The following is a 6,743-nucleotide window of genomic DNA, read 5'->3' on the forward strand; positions in this document are numbered from 1 at the left end:
GATTTATTTAGGAATTGGCTCACACGGTTGTGGGGACTAGCAAGTTTAAAATCTGTATGGCGAACCAGCAGCTTATAAATTCAGGTAAGAGTTGATCTCGAAGTCTGGAACCTAAAACCTGGAGAGCAGTCAGCAGGCCAGAAACTCAGGCAGGATTTACATGTTATAGTGTTAAAGCAGAATTCCTGCTTCTCTGGGAAACCTCAGTTTTACTTAAAGTCAACTGACTGTCAGCGTTAATCACATTGTTTTACCTAAAGTCAGCTGACTGTCAATGTTAATCACATCTATGAGATAACCTCCCAGCAAGATATTGAGAAGTATTTGACCAAACAACAGGGCATCATAGCTTAGCAAAGTTGACACATAAATTAACCATCAGGAGTGAATAGAATATCCAAAAAACAAAGTACTAGGGGTAGTATATCTTATATAGCTCTTATAATTATATAAAATATAGAATGAAGACATTAAGATAAGTTTTAGAACAAAAATATAAACTTTTCTTTTTTTTTTTTTTTTGAGACCAAGTCTTGCTCTGTCACCCAGGCTGTAGTGCAGTGGTGCTATCTTGGCTCACTGCAACATTTGCCTCTTGGGTTCAAGTGATTCTCCTGTCTCAGACTCCCAAGTAGCTGGGATTACAGGCACCCGCTACCATGCCCAGCTAATTTTTGTATTTTTAGTAGAGACGGGGTTTCACCATGTTGCCCAGGCTGGTCTCCAACTCCTGACCTCAAGTGATCCACCCGCCTCGGCCTCCCAAAGTGCTGGGATTACAGGTGTGAGCCACCATGCTCAGCCAAAAATCACCTTTTTGACAAGGATCAAAACAGTCATTAAGCTGGAGATGACAGACCTCACTGTCACCATGCTCCTTTTGTATGTCTACTAGGCACGGTGCTGGGTCCACACTCACATAAGCCTTAGGAATCTGCTCCCAGGGTCTCTGGCTGTAGCAGAATCCCAGTAATAAAACCTGATGCTGAAAGAGTAGGAGACGGAAATTTCAGTGAGCCGAGATTGCGCCACTGCACTCCAGCCTGGTGACAGAGTGAGACACCATCTCAAAAAACAAACAAACAAAAAAAGAGCAGAAGAGACTGGACTCTGGGAGGGCCTGCTGGTGAGAGGTGAGCACACAGGGCAGAGATGGAGGCAGGAGCGTGGGCTTCTGGTGGCCCCAGCAGACCCTGCGGCAGCATGGCCAGGGGCCCCTGCAGGGAGGGATCTCGGCCAGGATGACGCTGCAGCAGGCCTCTTCCTGAGGCCCCCAGCCAGCCCGGCCAGGGTCCCAGCGTCCAGTGACCCCTGTTCCGCAGCAGCAGCTGGGGCCAGCCCCAGGCTCTCTTCCACTCCCGGCTTCTGAAAACAGGAAGTGGAGAGAGTTGTTCGATAAAACACTGCGGCAAACCACATCCTCTCTCTTCACCAAGGGAGAGTTTGAGGGAGTGCCGGCGGAGCGAGCATTAGAGCAGAGACCCCCTAGCCAACCACTGACCCTCACGTACACAGCAGGGCATGCTACAGAGACCCCCAGACAGTCACGTGGGGAGACCCAGTAGGTCCAGACTCCACTCAGAGATCTGTGGCAGCAGGTCCCCACTCCCAAAGGCCACGTGCCCACGGTGGTCTCTGGTGCCTGAGACCCCAGTCTCATTTGCATCTGTGCAACTTTGAGTTTAAGTGGGTGCCACATCTCTGTATGTCCTCCTGAGCAGAGGAGGGGCACAGCCTCAGCAGGCATCAATCCCTCAAATCCCCTAGGAGCCACCCGGGAGACCAAGCAGTCACCAGGCTCTACTTGTCCCTGAGCTGCCATTCTCAGCCCTGTGGGAGGAGACAGAAAGCCATGAAGAGAAACCAAAGGACCAGGTCAGGAGGGGCTGGGGGTGTGGCATGAGCAATCAGGGCAGGGAAGGATGGACAGATGGGGTAATGGAGGGAGGAAGAAATGACTCAAAAGGTGAATGAATGAACAAAGAGAGAGAATGGCCACGCCTCCCTTGCTTTAGTTTACAAAGCACTGGGATCCTCCCAACGGACTGCAAGACAGAGCTTCTGGGAAGCAGACCAGGTGGCTGGCAGGGAGGGGAGGCTTGCCCCGGCTTTTGTGGGCCCAATGGCAGGCAGAGGGCAGGAAGGGGCGTCCTGTATGTGTCCTCTCTGCAGTGGCAGCAGCGGAGGCCTCCCTTGGGCTGGGTTTCCTGGAAGAGGGTCAGGAAACACCCGCCGTGGCCCCTCTCCACCACACCCTCATCCCGGACACCAAGTATCAGTCACTCAGCTCAGGAGACCCAGGCCCTGACTCAGAGAGAGAGGATGTGAGGGGTGGGGCACCAGGCTCCCCAGGACAGAAAAACCCGAGATGTGGCCCCCAGCTGGAAGCTGGGGCAGACTGGCTGTGGCAGCATTGTGTGTACCCCAGCAGGCCAGTACCCACACAGGGAGCCTCTGAAGCCCTTCACCTATGACCCTGGGAGAAGACCCCAGCCTTGGAGAACTGGCCTCACTGAAGGGGCCTGTACTGGCCCCACCTGGGATGTGCAAATGGGTCTCCTGAATCCTGGAGCCAGGTGTGGACTCACACATGACTGTCCCTAAATCACCATCTGCCCCATGGCAGAGAGTGCCATGGTCCCAGGTGCCAAGGGCTAGAGGCATGGTCTGTCTGCATTCCCCACATGGACGTCTTGTAGTCACCAGCGTTCTGTCACCCCCTGCCACCTGTTCTGTGCAAGGGCCCTGAGGCTGCCTCCTTGTGCCCAAGCCCTGCAGGTGCTGAAGCCCACACACACACGGCTCCTGCTTCCTGGGCCAGTGCACTTGTACACACACGCACACACACACTCACACACACACACACACACTCACACACGCACACATACATACACCCACACACACACGCACTTACACACCCACACATACACATACCCACAATCACACACATTCACACACACCCACACCCCTCCCACACAGTCACACTCACCCTCCCACACACACACCCAAACACAATCACACACATTCACACACGCACACCCCCTGCACTCACTCTCACACATACACCCACACACACATACCCAAACACAATCACACACACCCACACATACACACCCAAACACAATCACACACATTCACACACCCCCACACCCCCCACTCACACACGCAATCACACACGCACGCCCACACACTCACACACTCAAACACACACGCCTTCTCCAGGAGGGGCTGGCTGCCAAAGGCCACCCAGCTTCCTCCCACGTCTCACTCACAGTCCAATATTTGAGCAGACCTTGGAGTCAGCAGCAACAGTAGCGTGGGCAAAGGCCTGGGGGCCACAGGGAGTCTGGTGGCGAGAGAGGACCACAGCCAGCACAGTGACAGCCAGCCCCAGCCCCAGCCCCAGCAGCACCAGGCTGACCAAGGACCCACAGCCCTGGGCCATGGCTCTGTGGCCCAGGAGGAGAGGGGAGGCCGGTGGGCAGACACAGGGACAGATGGGTGGGCAGATGGATGGACAAGAAGATGCACAGATAGAATCAAAGGTAATTGGACAGGTGGACAAATAGGTGGGGCCACAGATAGACAAGAAGATGGATCGACAGACAGGCCAGATTGCTGGACAGAGAGGACAGTAAGAGAAAGATGGTCAGATAAACAACGGGACAGAGATGGGCTTATAGATGGGTGGACAGGCAGGTCTGAAAAGCGGGCTGCCAGGTGAATGGGTAGACGGCTGGCAGCTGGCAGCTGTGGCGAGCTGCTGCCCTCCCCAGGTACACACTACAGAGTGGCCAAACTTATGCCTCAACTTCTAGTTTTCAGCTCCTGCTTGTTCCTGGCAGGAGGCCAGGCACCAAAGTGTCTGAAGGGAGTTTTCCTTCCCTAGAGGAGCCAGCTGCTGTGCTAACTCCCTCACTGCTGGTAGGACCCAAGGCCCCACCTGCCACTAACCAGAGCCCAGGGTCACACTGTCCCAATGTGCAGGAGAACTTGGTGCCTGCTGCACTGTGGTTGTCAAGTGGGGGCAGAGCTCCCAGGAATCTCCGCACCATTCCCGGGGTTCCCAGCAGCTCCGGGAAAGCAGAGCTGGGGCTGCTCAACTATCTCCCCTGGATCCAGCAAGGCTGCCCCTCTCTGAGAGTGGAGCCCCACTCCCCAGTTCCCATCTCTATCCCCTAACCCTCTCTGCATGGCCCAGCACAGGCAATATCGAAGTGGAACTGAACAGAGACCGAGGGAGGGGGACAAAAGGTGGTGTCACTTAAAACTTGGGTTCAAGTCCCTATGCTTCTGCAGCCTGGTTTGGGTTCCACAACCCCCTAAGGATGACCAAGGGCTTCTCAGTCCGCAGAGAGGACAGGGGGACTTGACAGCATCAAACGCTGGTGACTACAAGACATCCATGTGGGGAATGCAGACAGACCATGCCTCTAGCCCTTGGCACCTGGGACCATCCATCCCTGGGACTTGCTGTCCTGGAAATGCAGCGTGGGCCTCCAGGGAGGGAGGCTGTGCCGCCTAGGTGCCACGCCCAGCCTGCAGCTCTTCCCCACCCTGGCTACGGGACTGCTTCCCTGAATCCAAATCCGCTATTACTGTGCTGGCAGCGCAGCCTCTCTGGGGACACTGGCCTGGCCCTGTTCTCCCCAGCCCTCAGGGTGCCTAACCGGGAGGCAGCCAGGGGAGTGAGGACCCACTGAGGGGCTCTGTTGACCAGGCTCAGCAGGGGTGCAGGTGATGTGGGTTGGAATCCTTCACACATGGCTCCTCCAGTCCTCCCCACTTCCTTCCCAGCTGAGCACTGCCTGCTCCAGATGTCTACACCTGGAGTCTGGGACGCCCAACTGGGCAGCAGAGAAACTGAGGCACAGAGACAGACTGTGTCCTTACAGGCCACACAGCCTGCCAGGCCCCTATGTCCAGCCAGAGCCCCTGGTCAGCCTGGGCTGGAGTGGTTGTTTACAGGCAGACTGTTCCCACGGCTGCCTTTCGTAGTGGGGGCCTGTGGACGCCTCCTCCCAACCCGACCCGACTCCCAAGTCTCAGTGACTTTGCTCAACCAGGAGCTGAAGTGCATTCCTGGGCTCAGGCCAGCCCACCCACCCACCCACTGCAGTCCTGGAAGCCCAGAGGCCAGGGCAGCAGGAACAGTGGAGACAGCAGCAGAGGGGACGTCCCCCCTCCTCTTCCCACCACCCTGGTCAGGCAGAGGCCAGGGTGCAGGGACCGCCTGAGCAAAGGCCCAGGGAAAGGAATGCGTGTCATTCTGGTTTTGGACTGAGGCACAGCCAGGGAGGTCCCTGAATGTGCTTCCTCAGGAAATGATGGGGGAAGGGACAATGAGAATGAAGGAGAGGATTTAAGTCTCCCACCCCCACCAAGGTAGTCCTGGGCTGAGCCCCATGGGACCTGAAGAACCAGGGTGAACCCCACCAGTGCTTCGGGTCCAGGAAGCCTCATGGCCAGCTCCCACTTCTCTTGCTGCTGTGCAACCCAGAGCAAGGCCTGCCCCTCCAGCCTCAGTCTTCTCCCCTGCAAACGGGGCCACAGCCTTTCCTTTCAGGCCAAAATAAGGATTGAGGCCGCGTGCAGTGACTCATCCCTAAAGTAATCCCCAAAGTAATCCTAGCACTTTGGAGGCCAAGCTGGGAGGACTGCTAGAAGTCAAGAGTTTAAGACCAGCCTGGTCAACATAGTGAGACCCCATCTCTATTTGTTCAAATAAAATTTTTTTTAAAAATTAAATACATAAAATAAGGATTGAGGAGTGACGGGTACACCAGTTGAGCCCACCTCCATCTCACCCCTGGGGAGCCCCAGGGTCACAGCCCTCCAGGGCTTAGACCCGGTGGTACTCAACTCCGCAGGCACAAAACCCTGTTTGTCTGTGGGCCCTTTGGTATTACCAGGTTTTCGGGGCTTCTAAAGGAGAGCCCCGACCTGGCTTCACCTGGGCCCTGGCCCCAGTGCCCCTGGTGATACTCAGGTGCTGGGCTGTCATCACAGCCTCCCACCAGCCTTTCCCAGAACCCTGCCCCAGGTGTTGGAACTGTGCCCGGAGGAGGGAGCAGGCCCCGAGGGAGGCCGGGAGGGGCTGCCAGTGGTGAAGGCTGCTGTGTCTAGCTGTTCCCTTCCAGACCCACTCCCTCTGGGCTGCGTCCCCAGCTGGTCCAAGCCCTGATCCCTGGAATCTGGGGACCTCTTCCCATTTGCTGTTCCCTGAAAACCAGGCCTCCCTCTGGAGAGGGTCACAAGCTTGGGTTTCACTCTGGGCTTATACTTGGAAACCCCCCAGGGGCTTGGCTCTGACTAAGATGTTTTCCTCTAGCGTGATGCCCAATTCCCATTCCTTGGAACTCAGCTTCACCTCCCGTGTCATTAGCAGGATGAGTTGGATGCCCATGGGTCTGAGAAGGTGCCCAGGTTCCCAGCATCAGCTGGCCACCCACTGCCTAAGAAAGCACCAGGGGCGCGGCATCCCCTGGTGGCTAGTCCTAGGTGTCACTGTGCAGCCCAATAAGGGAGCACCTGGCCCCAAAGTCCAATGGATCAGGGTGGGAAGGGGCAGGGGTTGGCATGGACCTTCCCCTGGTCCCTAGCCACGCACCTGGCTCTCCCCACGCTGAAGATACTGAGGCTAGTTCCAGCGACCGCAGTGTGAAGATCTCCGAATCCCACCTCTCCATTCCTCCCCAGCCAGATGGTTCCATTTCACACACAATACACTGAGGCCCAGAGAG

Source organism: Macaca mulatta, chromosome 10 (assembly GCF_049350105.2).
Source record: "Macaca mulatta isolate MMU2019108-1 chromosome 10, T2T-MMU8v2.0, whole genome shotgun sequence".
NCBI lineage: Eukaryota > Metazoa > Chordata > Mammalia > Primates > Cercopithecidae > Macaca > Macaca mulatta.